Source organism: Ictidomys tridecemlineatus, chromosome 3, assembly GCF_052094955.1.
Source record: "Ictidomys tridecemlineatus isolate mIctTri1 chromosome 3, mIctTri1.hap1, whole genome shotgun sequence".
NCBI lineage: Eukaryota > Metazoa > Chordata > Mammalia > Rodentia > Sciuridae > Ictidomys > Ictidomys tridecemlineatus.
In genome coordinates, this window is record NC_135479.1 from 19,718,756 (window position 1) to 19,733,162 (window position 14,407).

Consider the following 14,407-nt stretch of genomic DNA (forward strand, 5'->3'; position numbering starts at 1 on the left):
AATATTTATTTTTTTTTAGTTCTCGGTGGACACAACATCTTTGTTTGTATGTGGTGCTGAGAATCGAACCCAGGCCGCACGCACGCCAGGCGAGCGCGCTACCGCTTGAGCCACATCCCCAGCCCAAGATTGATTCTTTCTGAGCTGAGATCCTGCTGCCCCTTACGTTTCTCTTCTTGTTACAGGCCAAGGGCCATCCTGCCTGGAACAGGAGCAGAGGTGACTCAACCCTTTGAAGGAGTGCCATTTCTACTCTTCAGCCTCCCCCCCCATCCACCCACAGATCCAGAACAACACACACAGGAGGGAATCAAATGTACTGGGAACCTCCTACACCTCGAAATTCTACAGGGAACATCTTGCAATTAGTTTACACATGCTAGGCTTTTCCCTAGCTGTCTGCAAAATAAAGAGCAGAGAACAAGAGAAGATGTGGGGGAGAGTCCGGGTTCAGGGAAGCCAGAAGTCCTGACTGAGTCTTCCAAACCAGAGAGAGGAGATAGACTTCTTCAGAGGGAAGGAAGGCAGCAAGAAGAACCAGAAGAGCTGAGCTAAGGAGTGAGCTAACTAAGAGACGGAAGATAAATGAAAGAGATACAACCACCCCATCTGTCCCCAGCCTCCTCATCTCCTTAATGATGGCACATCTAGTATGAGGAGCCTGACCACCTCTGAGGGAAGAATGGTAATTGGAGAAAACTTTGTTTCCCAAGTTGGTAAAAAAGGAAAAAAATCAGCCATATTATTCATCAGCTGCTAATAGGACCTACCATTTATTGAACATTCACCATGTGTTGGATTATGAGTTCTTTGACATATGTGCCAAGTGCTTTGCACACTTGTGTGTGTGATGCTGGAGATCAAAGCCAGGGCCCTACAACGTGGCTAGGTGAATGTTCTAACACTGAGTTCTACTCCTAGGCCCTTGGCACACATTCTTAAAGCCTCACCACCATAACATCAGAATTATCTTTTTTAGATTAGCAGAGAGTTTAAGGTCCCAGAGCTAGTAATTGTTAGAACCGGGACTTGAACTTAGGATAGCTTGATGCTAGGGTCCATGATTTAACCTTTATGATTTATTTCCCAAATCCCAAATTGGAATATTGATTCCTTATTGTGTCTTTTGAGAGTAGGATTAACCCAGTCTTGTGCATGCTAAGCATGAACTCTACCACTGAGCTATACCCTCTTTTTTTTTTTTTTTTTACTTTTTTAAACATTTTTTTCTTTTTTAGTTGTAGTTGGACACAATACCTTTATTTTATTTATTTATTTTTATGTGGTGCTGAGGATCAAACCCAGTGCCCTGCACGCGCTAGGTGAGCACTCTACCACTGAGTCACAACCCCAGCCCCTGTTATTGGGTCTTGAGAGGAAGAAAGAATAATTTCCTCCAGAACCAGATGGACTACTCCAGAATTAAGAAGATTCCCAGACATCAGCACAAACCTCCTTCCCCCTCCCTCTCTGACCCAGGCTCGACTATGACATCACATAATAAAGGCTGTTTTTCTGAAAAGAACCCAACCAAATTTACAAGAATGACACTCAGACAGCGTGACTGAGGAGGACCTTTGCCAAGTGACCATAGCACACACCCTTCAGTTTTGAGAACAGAGCTGGTCCCTCAGCACCTGGGGCTGACTCATCGTTGCTGTCAGGACCCAATGACAGATGCCAAGATTGCTCTCTCCCTCCCCCTGTTCCTCAGAAATGTCCTATAAAACCATCCCCAGGAACACTTCTGTCCTATCCCAGCACCCCAGGAGCTGGATGTTGTATAACATGGTGTACTCATGTTCATTTACCAAGTCATGCCAAGTGCTTAATGCTTCATACAAATTGTTTCATTTAAAACTAATATCCCTATTAAATTAGGTCTTAGGAAGGAATAAGGAAGTCTGGTCAGAAAGACAACCAGATAGGGATCCTGGCACAGAAAGCCTTCCCTACTCTGTACTTCCCCTCTCTTCAAACTGTGCTTGCTTCACTGAAGGCAGTATCTTGTCACGTCCTTTCCCTTAATTAAGACCTTAGGGGCTGGGGTTGCAGCTCAGTAGTAAAGTGCTTGCCTCACATATGTGAGGCACTGGTTTTGATCCGCAGCACCACATAAACATAAAGATACTGTATGTTCATCTACAACTAAAAAAATTTTTAAAAAAGACCTTAGTGCATTAGATGGACAACGAAGAAAAAAAAAACTATGACATGAAATAAATTGTTTTCTAGATCATAACAAAAATCCAGTGTATGTTAAACAAATACAATGATCATAGACCATGTGAATTAAATGTGTGGTGTCTATAATATAAAGCTTAAGTAATATAAAGGCAATATTTTCTTCATTCCTAAAATGGGAATAATAATAATATCTCTTTTTTTAATATTTATTTTTTAGTTGTAGTTGGACACAATACCTTTATTTCACTTACTTATTTTTATGTGGTGCTGAGGATTGAACCCAGGGTCTCGCACTTGCAAGGCGAGCACTCTACCAATGAGCCACAACCCCAGCCCTGATAATAATATCTCTAGATTATAAGATACAAAGCACTTAAAGCAGAACTTGGCTTATAGTCAATGTACATTATCATCATTGTTATTGCCTTTGTGGTTAAGAACACACACTCTGGAATCAAGTAGACATGGGTTTGAAGCTCAGATTCATTGCTTATTTGGCTTGTATGTGACTTTGTGCCAGTTACCTAACTCTTTTGAGCTTGTTTCTGATTTGCAAGATAGGGTTACTAGCACGCATCTCACTAAGTAGCATAGATAATGCATGGGAAGCCTTTGGTCCCAATGCCTGGCACTTAGTATGCATGCAATAAATAGAAGTTACTATCATAATGTGTAACACCTTTACTTATGAAAACTATAAATCCAATATATTTTGAGATCTTTCCAGTCTCGTAATTTTGTTCTTTTCAGCAGTCATTTTATTGAAAAGAATGCAGATTTTGGAATCAGACTGACTAAACCTAGGTTTGAATTCCAGCTGCCTTCTTACCACCATGGGCAATATGGACAAAAGGGCCCAGTCTCCTTGTCTATAAAATGAGAATAATAATACTTACCTTTCAGCATCTTGCAAGGCTTACATGGATTCACAAACACCACCACGTCTAATGATTAAGTGAATGCTAAAAGCAATTGGTTAAATGTGTAAATAAATGTGATTTATTTTTGTTCCTTTATATTCAGTATCATGGATGTAATCAGTGCATGTATGTATTTTGAGTAGTGGCCATTTATCTTGTTCTGAAAGGGTCTCTTTATCCTGGTGTCCTATCGTAACACACTGGGTTCAAAGAACTATAGCATCAATACCATGAAGCCTTGCTGATAAGCCAGAGAACAGAGAAGGGGAAATCACAGAACCATGAGGAACTCCCCTTTCCTGCCTGGCTAGGATTTGTTTGTCTTCCTATACATATTGTTCCCTGCTGATAGGGGATCTTTGGAGTATACAGCTTTAATTGGCATCTCTAGTACAGAGGAAGTAAAGGGCCTCTTAACTTACACAGGCTGTTTTCTTCTGGACTTTCAGATGAAAGTCCCAAGAACATTCTCTTTCTGGCACCACTGGTGAGAGAAAAAGCCATGGAAAGAATCCAGAATCATGATGTCAGAGACCTCAGGGAATGGAGGACGTAGAGAAGAGTGGTTCAGAGCATGGGTTGAAGGGTAAGAATGACTGGGTACAAATCCTGGTCTTGGCACTTACTAGCTGCATAACCTGGGGAAAGTTCTGGAATCTGGAAAGTTTGGTGTCACACATCTATAATTCCAGCTACTGAGGTGACTGAGGCAGGAGGATGGTAAGTTCAAGGCCAACCTGGGCAACTTAATGAGATGCTATCTCAAAACAAAATTTTAAAAAGAAGCAGAGATCAGAAGACTGATGCAGGAGGATCCAAATTCAAAGCCAGCCTCAGCAAAAGCAAAGTGCCAAGCAACGCAATGAGACCCTGTCTCTAAATAAAATACAAAATAGGGCTGGGGATGTGTCTCAGTGGTTAAGTGCCCTTGAGTTTAATTCCCAGCACCCTCCCACCCCCCCCCAAAAAAAAAATCAGGGCTGTAACCTAGTGGTAGGATAGAGCACTTGCCTAGCAGGCCCTGGGTTCTATCCTCAGCACTACAAAAAACCAAACAAACAAACAAAAAAAAAAAAAAAAAAGAAGAAAAAAAGAAAAAGAAAAGCAATGAATCCCATCATTATGTATAATTATAATGTACCACTAAAAATATATTAAGGGGCTGGGCATATAACTCAGTTGGTAGAATGTTTGCCTTACATGCACAAGGCCTTGGGTTTGATCCTCAGCACCACAAAATTTAAAAAAAAAATTAAAAAATAGAAAATAGAATCTCTTAAAGCCCTGGTTTCCTCAGTTGTAAAATGGGAACAAGGATATTCCTGACTTCATATGAAATGAGACAATCCTGTAAAGCACTTAGCACAGTGCCAGGCATATCATAAGTACTCAGTATTTGAAGGCTGCTATCATTTTTTTGAGTTCTGCCATTTCTCCTTTGCTTGTTGAGGACCCTGAGAGCCAAAAAGGAAGCACAGCTCATTAGCTGTCCACCCGACCAGAGCTACTTAGGCAGTGCTGTGCCAAAGGCGTGTCCCCAGAGATCAAGGCCCTGCATTAACTGTGCCTGAGAGAGCAAGAATGGGCAGCACCACCCTTGCTGAGGGCTTGGAGCTTTTACAATATGTACCAAAAAAGGCATGAATCCCACCCAAGTAATCCCCAAAAGAGAAAGTTCCTTCCTGCTGGAATTATTTATTTTGTATTTAACAAAGGCTAAGGGAGCCCCACATAGTATTTTGGCTTGGAGGCTCAGAGTTTAAACTTATAACAAGCCCCGGACAAGGGTTTATTGTGGGCCTGTTCTTACTTCCTGAATTGAATTCATTATTATGATCCCTAAGCAACTAGGGGTCAGGAGCTAAGTACCTAAGGCAGAAAACGTGTTTTCTGAGATCAGAGGACAAAGTGTCCGGAATGGAAAGGTTTCAAAAATCGAGCTATGTTTCCAGGCTCCGTAATGTCCAGACCTCAACTTGCTTTGGAGTTGCCTTTGCCTCTAAGTATTCAGGGAGGGGTCTGGCACTTCAGCTAGCCCCACCAAGTCCTGGGCAGCAGCCCCAGTTTCTGGCGACCTTCGTGCAGACATTTAGGTTTGTGCTTTGCTTTGTTTTCTTGTTTGGTTCTTCACTGCAGGGTGGCCTTTCCCTGCTTCTGGGTGGGAACTGGGGGGAGGGAGGATGGTTTGCTCCCATCTCCACAGCTGTGTTTACACTTCTCTGTCAGGGACCAGTGTGGGGCCCAATCTTCCCTCAGTCCTCTGTGTCCCCTCTAAGAATTACTATTTAATATCTCTGTGGGCTTTACAAAGGAGGGGCAGAATGGGCCAAGGGGGCACCATTCAAAGGAGCTCAGGTTGTCAGGTTGGAAGGAAGGAATAGTGTAGAAAGCCCTGAGTCTGGGAAACATCTTCTCCATATATATATATATATATAAGTTGTAATTAGACACAATACTTTTATTTCACTTATTTTTGTTTATGTGGTGCTGAGGATCGAACCCAGGGTCTCACAAGTGCGAGGAGGCGAGCACTCTACCACTGAGCCACTACCCCAGCCCTTCTCCTTCCCTTTCTACCAGTGGCCTGAGGACCAGCAGAGGATGAAAGTACACTTAGAACTCGGACATCCCAGAAGGATTAGAACATGTGATATCTCATTTCTAATCACTAGGTTGAACAAAATCTTGCTTTGAGATGAGGATATGAGCACACAGAGATGGGAGTCTTCCCTCCAGCTTCATTATGGCCCATGGTCAGAGATAACAACATGTTAAAGCCAGTCAGAGTATGCTAAAACACAGCAAATTAAAAAGGATTTAAGAAAACAATCCAGTAAATAATGCTCTTCTCCAGGGAACAAGTTGAGCTGGTATTAATCAGTATACTAATGTTGCCGGACTCTCAGCCAAGCCCAAGAGAAGGGCTGCCAAGGCAAATCAGGCATTAGGTTTCAGAAATTAAACACATAATTTTATTTTTCCGCAATAGAGGACTTTCAAAAAAGGAACCAGCCCTATTAGACTACTCAGCACACTTTGTCCAGTTTCTTGCAGCCCCAGAGGCCTCCAATTTAAGAGCGAGATGAGCAAGGAGAAGCCAAGAGTGACACAGTTATTCCTTTCTTCCATTAACTGCCTGGGGGTGGAGCTGGGAGGAGTGGGGCAGAGGTGATGGTACTGTTTTTTAGAGGTCCTGTTGCTGACCACTTGCCAACAGCTTTTTCTACGAATTTATAGGACAAAGACCTGAAGGATTGGAAAGAAAAAGAGATGCAGAGCAAAAGCTTGCCAAACAAACGTTGGCTGATAGTGCCTCATGGAACAGAGTCAGCTGAGAAAGAGCCTGGTCTCCCTGCAAAATGAGAGGAAATTAACTGGCAAACAAAACTTCCCTCAAAAACCCCATACCTAGCCAGGCTTAGTGGCATGGGCCTGTAGTCCTAGCATTCGAGAGGCTGAGGCAGGACGATCTCTTGAATGCAAGAGTTTGAGGCCAACCTAGATAACATAGTGAGACCTGTTTCAGAAACAAAAACAAAAACAAAACCCACACTCACTGTGATGTAAAAGTTGTTTTTATAATTCTTCAGTGAATGAGGATTACTGAATTCTGTTTAATCCTATGCCACATATTATGGTGGATATGAAATAGGTAGAATGCGTGGCAGTAAGCATAAAGTAGAACTGGAGTTAAAGCCTTAGGAAGGACCATGAGGGCAAGACTGCTGGACCAGCAGGTGGGACTTGAGGTAGGCTACATCCTTGACTTTGGTCAAAATCCCTTCAGTTTCCATCTCAAAATATTTCTGTAACTGGGCTGCAGTTGTGGCTTAGTGGTAGAGCACTAGCCTAGCACATGTGAGGCACTAGGTTCTATCCTAGCACCATAAAAAATAAACAAATAAAATAAAGGTATTGTGTCCACTTAAAAAAAATTCTGTAACCATACTTTCTTTGTTATCTTAAAAGTTCTCTGTACCTCTGCTCTCTTTTCTTGGCACAGTCTCCCAAAGTAATAGAGTACTCCTGTGGTTTCAGTTACTATTAATATATTGATGGTACTCAAATCTCTCACTAATCTCTCTCCTGACTTTCAGATTTTCTAGACTCTCCTTAGAAAACCCACATTCTTCTAACAATTATTAATGCAGTGAAACAGTATCAAACTTGGCTACATGCTATAATCACTTGGAATGTTTATGTAATTCTTGAAACCTAGGCAATACCCGGGATCAAATAATAATTAATCAGACTTTCTGGATATGGGAAGCAGGCCTCGGTAGTTATTAGAGCTCTGTAGGTGATTTCAATGTGATCCTAGTTTGAGAATCACTTATCTAGGCAGTGGAAATGGAAAGGAACATCATTGCAAATTACAAGTACAATATAAAGGAGTAATTGTTTTGACTGGTAGTTAAATAAATAGATGCAAGGAGGATAGTAGCAAAATCAAAGATTTGGATATACTGACAAGGATAGTATATCTGGAATCCAGAGATTTGAGTATAAGACCTGACAGGGCAATTTTTTCAACTGTGTAAGGCACATCATTTAACTCCCTTTTTGCCCACATAGCCTGCTATGTAAAACTGAAATTTGCCCTACCTACTTCTTAAAATTTTCATAAAAATTATTTGAAAAAAAAAGAAAATCATAAATTTTTATAATTATACACTTTGGAACAAAATCAAGGTAGTTTTGTTTTGTATTTATTTATTTATTTATTTTCAGTATTTAGGTCTGAACACAGGGATGCTCTGTCACTAAACTACACCCTCAGTTCTTTTTCTTGTCTTTTTTTTTTTTTTTTTTTTTTTTTTTTTGGTACCAGGAATTGAACTCATGGGCACTTGACCACTGAGCCACATCCCAGCCGTATTTTGTATTTTATTTAGAAACAGGCTCTCATTGAGTTGCTTAGTGCCTTGCTTTTGCTAAGGCTGGCTTTGAACTTGGATCCTCCTGCTTCAGTCTTCTGAGCTCCTCAGTTCCTTTTACTTTTTTTTAATATTTATTTTTTAGTTTTAGGTAGACACAATATCTTTATTTTATTTTTATGTGGTGCTGAGAATCAAATCCAGTCCCTCACGCATGCTAGGCAAGCACGCTACCACTTGAGCCACATCTCCAACCCTCCTTTTACTTTTTTGAGACAGGGCCCCTCTGAGTTGCTGAGGCTAACCTCAAACTTGGGATCCTCCTGTCTCAGCCTTCTGAGTCGCTGGGAACACAGGCATGTACCACTGTGCCCAGATTAATTTCAAAATTTAACTTCATATATACACATGTATGCATATATGTGTGTGTGTGTGTGTATATATATATATATAAAATGTATAAATACATATTTTTTGTGTGTGTGTTTGTGTGTGGTGTTCTGCCACTGAGCTACATCCCCAGCTTTTTTTATTTTTTATCTTGAGAAATAAAAATAAGTTTCACTAAGTTGCCCAGGCTGGCCTCAAACTTGTTATCCTCCTGTCTCAGTCTCCCTAGGAGCTGGGATTACAAGAATGTGCTACGGAACCGAGCTTAATATTATTTTTTGAAATAATTTTCACATTTACAAAATAATTAGAAAAAAGGGACAGTAATCCTGTATATTTTTCACCTAACTTCCTTACATAAATGATCCAAATGAGGAATTAAAACTGATTTTAAAAACCCTATTAATCTAGAGGCCTAATTCTAACTTCATCAAACTATCCCTCTCATGTCCTTTTTTTTTTTTCCTTTTCCTGTAGTTGTAAATGGACAGCATGCCTTTATTTACTTATTTTTGTATGCAATGCTAAGGTTGGAACCCAGTGCCTCACACATGCTAGGCAAGTGCTCTACCACTGATCCACAACCCCAGCCCAATCTTGGTACTTTCGAAGACACTGGTCAATTATTTTGTAGATTGTTTCTCATTTTGAATTTGTCTGATGTTTCTGCGTTAAACTCAGCTCTCACTTTTTATTTGCTTATTTTTTTGTTTGTGGCCCTAAGGATCGAACCCAGTACCTCACGCATGCTAGGCAAGTGCTCTGCCTCAGCCCCTCCGCTTTTACATTTTTGTCAAGAATACCGTGGGATGATTTTGTACTTTCCTCATTGCACTGTATTGAGAATCTGCTAAGAAATTTCCCATCACCTGTGATATTAACTTTGATCACTTGGTCAAAGTAGTGTCTGACAGATTTCTGTAAAGTTATAAAATTTCCCTTAGTAACTAGTAAGTATCTTGCGAGGAAATACTTTGATACAGGGCTATACTTTTGATTTTAAGTGACTGGGAGAACTATTGGCAGAAACAGGGAAATAAAGCGTAAATAGAGCAAGAACTTAGAGCACATAAGTTTGCAGAATTGGTAGGTGTGTGGCATCTGTTTGAGGGGCTTCTAGCTTGCCTTCAAACGTCGAAGTTAGATGCGGCTAGTCCCCAGCAGGGCTGGATGAGATCTTCGAGAGATGTTATTAGTGGCTGTGGAAAGCTGACACAAAGCCCTTCCTCTCCACTGACAGCGCCACCTTAGAAATCGTCAGGTTTGGGCTGCACCACCAGGCCCTCCTGAGCCCTAGCAACCTGAGACCAAATAGAAGTTTTCCTTCTCCGGATCTCTCAGCTTAAGATCAAAGGAGGAGGACCAGGTGGGCCTCCGGAGCTGCACTGGCGGCTCCACGCGCTTGCGCCTAAGAGGGCGCGGGGCGGGGCCGCGGCGCGGAGGCGGGGCCGCGGCGCGCAGGCGTCTTAGCGGCGGGTCCCTGTGGCTCGGGATGGAGGGTGAGTGAGTAAACAAGCCCGGGCCGGGTGGTGGGGCCCGGCCTCCGCACACCGCCGTCGCCGGGTCAGGAGGGAGGGAAAGGCGAAGTGATCTGGGAATCGGGAGGAACCCGAGGGATACACTACCTGCCTGGCCGCGGGTAGCAGGGCGCCCCTTCCCGTACCGTGGTCTAGGGGACCGGGGGCGACAGAGTGAGAGAGCCCCCGGCGTGGACTGCGTCTGAGACTGGATGGGCTGTGTGTCCCGAAGGGGGAGCGGCGGGGGCGGGCCCTGAGACTGGCAATCCCGTTGGAAGGAGGGGTGGGCCGGTGGGCGGGAGCCCCAGCGCTGAGTGGGCCCGGGTGGGTGGTGGCACCTGCGGGGTCCCTTAGCGAGGTGGACTCCTGGGGATCTGGGGCTGTGCACCGGAAAGCCCAGAGACCTGGGCTGATCTTGCGATGGCTTTGGGGGATGTTGAGGAAGGGATGGCAGTAAAAACAGGGCCGGAACTACAGCGAGGTGAGTGAGGCTAAAGAGCAAAGTGTAAGGGGGCAGTGACTCTCAGCATACTGCAAGTGCAGAGAGAACCCTTCCTTACATTTTGCCTTCCAGGAGCTTCTCTGGCCTCATCTGCCTTATTCCAAACCCAGCCCTGAATAAGCTTCCTAACCTCCAGACTTAGGCTGGCACCAATTGCGACCACCCATAGGCTTCTCCCGAGGATCAAATGATATAAGTGAAAGTGCCTTGGAGCAGAGTAAAGCTGTCATATTTGGGACAAGCCCGTTAGAAAATGTAGGCCAAACTTTTATTTCCATAAAAAGTGACTACTGAGAAATTGTTTGGGGGACCGGGAGGAGAAGTGGTGTGAAAGGATGACGCCATTGGAATATGGAGAGTGGACCTTTGATGTGTAAAATACAAGATTATAAGCAGAGTAGCCTAGATCTGAAGCCTAGGGCTTGGCGGGGAAAGATGAGAGAAAAGGGTCATGGACAGGAACAACTCGGTGGGCGCAAGGATGGAGTTGAAAGTGTGAGTCTTTCTCTACGTTTTCTACTCTGAATAGAAAAATGCTCCACTCAGTGATCTTAAGATAAGGAAACCAGTATTGAATTAAGTTTCCAGCCTGAGAAAACTCTAATTCTAAGGTTTCTGTAAGAGCTTGTCTTTTTTTTAAAAAGCCCTGCGATTCTGTGTGGCATTCAGGAAAGAGATGACAGACTTACATAGAAGAGAGTGTGAGTAAGGAAATAAGTACTTAAAAACAAATAAAGACAGAATAAGGGGCTGTGGGAAGCCATTCTTGCACGTGATTGGGCGCCTCCCTGATTGGGTGTGAGGCATTCTGGCTAAACTGTGTGGGAACTAATCCCCACCCTTTCCAGGTGCCAGAGCCCATTGTATGGGGGTGTGACTGACCATTGACCCTGAGACCAATCACTGACCCTGACCTTGGAATGCTGTCCCCCTCGACCTTCATTGGATGGAATTTTCCCCTGAATTTCTTGTTCCCCAATAGAAGGCCAGGGATGCTCTCTCTCTCTCTCCTGCTAGTCTATGTAAACCTTGCTGCCCCACCTGGTGGCTGGAGGCAGGAGCCAGAGGGGAGAGCCCTCTCAGACCTGGTCAAAGAAAAAGGTAAATTGAGTTTGTGTGTTTATTTTGATCTCACTAGTTAACTTCTATGCTTCGAACTTCTAGTATGAAGCCAGCTTGCTGGTCCCAGTGGTGGAAGGGGCCATCCATAATACTATTATGGGCAAGATTCATGTGTGGCCAGGTGCAGGAGGGAGGCTGAGGCAGGAGGATCCCGTTCAAAGCCAGCCTCAGCAAAGGTGAGGCGCTAAACAACTCAGTGAGACCCTGTCTCTAATAAAATACAGGGACTGGGGTTGTAGCTCAGTGGTTGAGCTCTTGCCTGGCAAGGGTGGAGTACTGGGTTTGATCCTCAGCACCACATTAAAAAAATAAAATAAAATAAAGATATTGTGTCTATCTACAACTTAAAAAATATTTAAATAAAATAAAATACAAAATAGGGCTGGGGATGTGGTCCAGTGCCTCTGAGTTTAATCTGTGCCCCCCCCCCCCAAAAAAAAGAAGATTCATGAATGGTGTATCACAGTGTGAATCAGTTCTGCAAAAAGCAAGAATGTTTGACTGTTTTATTCATTGATGTACACCCAACCACCTAAATAGTGCCTGGTGTGTAGTTAATAAGTGCTTAGTATATATTTGTGGAATAAATAATAGTAATAACATTTTTGGGACTGGAACTCAAGAGATAATGGATCCTAGTTCTGCCACGAACAGAGTATATGTGGCCATTCCTGGAAGTTGATGCTAAAGCACAGCTTAAAAATTCTGAAGTGTAAACCTGGTGCAATGGCACTTGCCTACTTGGGAGGTTGAGGCAGGAGGATTGTAAATTGAAGGACAACCTCTGCAACTTAGTAAGACCCTGTCTCAAAAAAATGAAATGCGGGGCTGGGGATGTGGCTCAAGCGGTAGCGCGCTCGCCTGGCATGCGTGCGGCCCAGGTTCGATCCTCAGCACCACATACCAACAAAGATGTTGTGTCCGCCGAGAACTAAAAAATAAATATTAAAAAAATATTAAAAAAAACTAATCAAAAAAAAAAAAATGAAATGCGCTGGGGATGTAGCTCAGTGGTTAAGCTCAGTGGTAGAGTGTTCCTAAGTTCAATCTTCAATACAAAACAACAACAAACTGTGAGGCAGGGGATGGACATATGGAGAAATGTGAAGATAATTATACCTGATAAGTGAAAAAGGAAGAACTGTGCTCTTAGGGAATACCTCCATACAGGAACATTCCAGCTTATTTTGTTTGTGTTCTTTCGTCCACACTGTGTTCTGGGTTCTTTCCTACCTTTATAGCCCATCAGTGACCATCATTTGGGACTTCAGTGCTCCAAATCCTAAAGTCAAAAGTTACTTAGTAAGTAGTTGGCTTTTAGTGCTTATAATGTTATATTCCCTGACTCATTTATCCTAATAATTTGATTCAAATTGACTGAAGAGTCTTGATTTTATTTATTTTATTTTATTTTTTAGAGAGAACTTTTTAATATTTATTTTTTAATTTTCAGTGGACACAACATCTTTATTTTTTATTTGTATATGGTGCTGAGGATCGAACCCAGTGCCCCGCACATGCCAGGGGAGTGTGCTACCCCTTGAGCCACATCCCCAGCCCTTGCTTTTATTTTTTAATGTTTATTTTTTATTTACTTCTTTGATAACACTAGGGATTAAACAAAAGGCCTTGCAGTTGCTAGGCAAGCACTATGCCACTGAGGTACATCCCCAGCCCCACTCTGTTTTTATTGAATGAAAATGAACAGTCACTAAATATTAAGCTTTGTGTGCTGGTGTAGTACAGCCAAGGTAGGGCTCTCACATGAGATTGCTTTAACTTCTCTAAATCAGCACTGTACACCCCAAGAGCTAACATTTTCCTCTGGGTCTCCAAAAACTAATCTTACTTTGAGTTTTCTCATCACTATCTCCAGTGCAAATGACCTGATTCTCCTAATGAAACAACTCTAGGGAATATTAATGTTATTATTTGATTTTAAGTTAGAATTCAGGGTCACAGTTTCCTATTAGTAAGGTTCTTTATGTGTGTATAGTGCCCAGAAGCTCAAACTAATGACAAATGTAAATATCTTGCAGAATTGGGAGAGTATAAATTTAAAAAATGCTTAATAGCTCCTAATTGAGGGACCTATCCAGCTGTGTACCTTGTTGCCATTATTTAATAGGAATGTTGATGAAATTGATGATCATCATAATGACACAGTTATGTCACTAGAGCTCTTTGCCGAGGTACCACTGAGCTATATCCCTAACCCAGTATATAGCTTATGGATGATTTTTTTTGTTCCCCTGAGAATAGTACTTTTGAGATGTGTTGTGCATGTAATAGGAATTGTTTATCCTTTTTAATTGCTGAGTAGTATTTCACTCTGTGTGTGTGTGTGTGTGTGTGTGTACATATATATTCCATCTTGTATCCATTAGCCAATGTATTCATCTTTGTGTTTACCTACTTTTGGCTATTTTAAATAAAGAGGCTTGAACATTTGAGTATAGATCTTTGCAAGGATGTATACTTTCATTTCTCTCAGATAATTGGAAATGTTATATTTAATCTTATATTTAGCTTTACTTTATTATTTTTTTGTGAAACTAGGGATTGAACCCAGGGGCATTCTACCACTGAGCCCTACATCCTAGCCCTTTTTATTTTTTGTTTTGAGATGGTCTTGCTAACTTGCTGAAGCAGGTCTCAAACTTGAAATCCTGCTGCCTCAACCTCCCACTGTGTCCAGCTTTAATTTTATTTTAGAAATAAAAACTGGGAGACCGTTTTGCATAATGGCTATGCCATTTTGCTTTTCCACCAGCAATGTATGAGGATTCCACTTGCTCCAGCATTTTTGCTGTTGTGACTAAAGGACCCAGCCAGCACAATTATAGAGGAGAAAAGGTTTATTTGAGGGCTCACCGTTTCAGAGGTCTTAGT

General features: G+C 42.3%; 1 protein-coding gene across 8 annotated transcripts in view; it reads left to right on the forward strand.

The window, feature by feature from the left end:
* Positions 1-5,041: 5,041 nt before the first annotated feature.
* The window catches only part of Ezh1 (enhancer of zeste 1 polycomb repressive complex 2 subunit), a 40,652-nt gene continuing 31,286 nt past the window's right edge, over positions 5,042-14,407 (forward strand). For 2 of the 8 annotated variants that reach the window (XM_040268755.2, XM_040268756.2), the window contains exons 1-2: positions 9,801-9,873; positions 11,558-11,691. The gene's annotated coding sequence lies outside the window, so the exon portion shown is untranslated. Of the gene's footprint in view, positions 5,201-9,797; positions 9,874-10,225; positions 10,373-11,470; positions 11,495-11,557; positions 11,692-14,407 lie in introns of those variants that run through there. The other 6 variants (XM_078041021.1, XM_078041023.1, XM_013357086.4 and 3 more) reach the window with 5 other exon arrangements.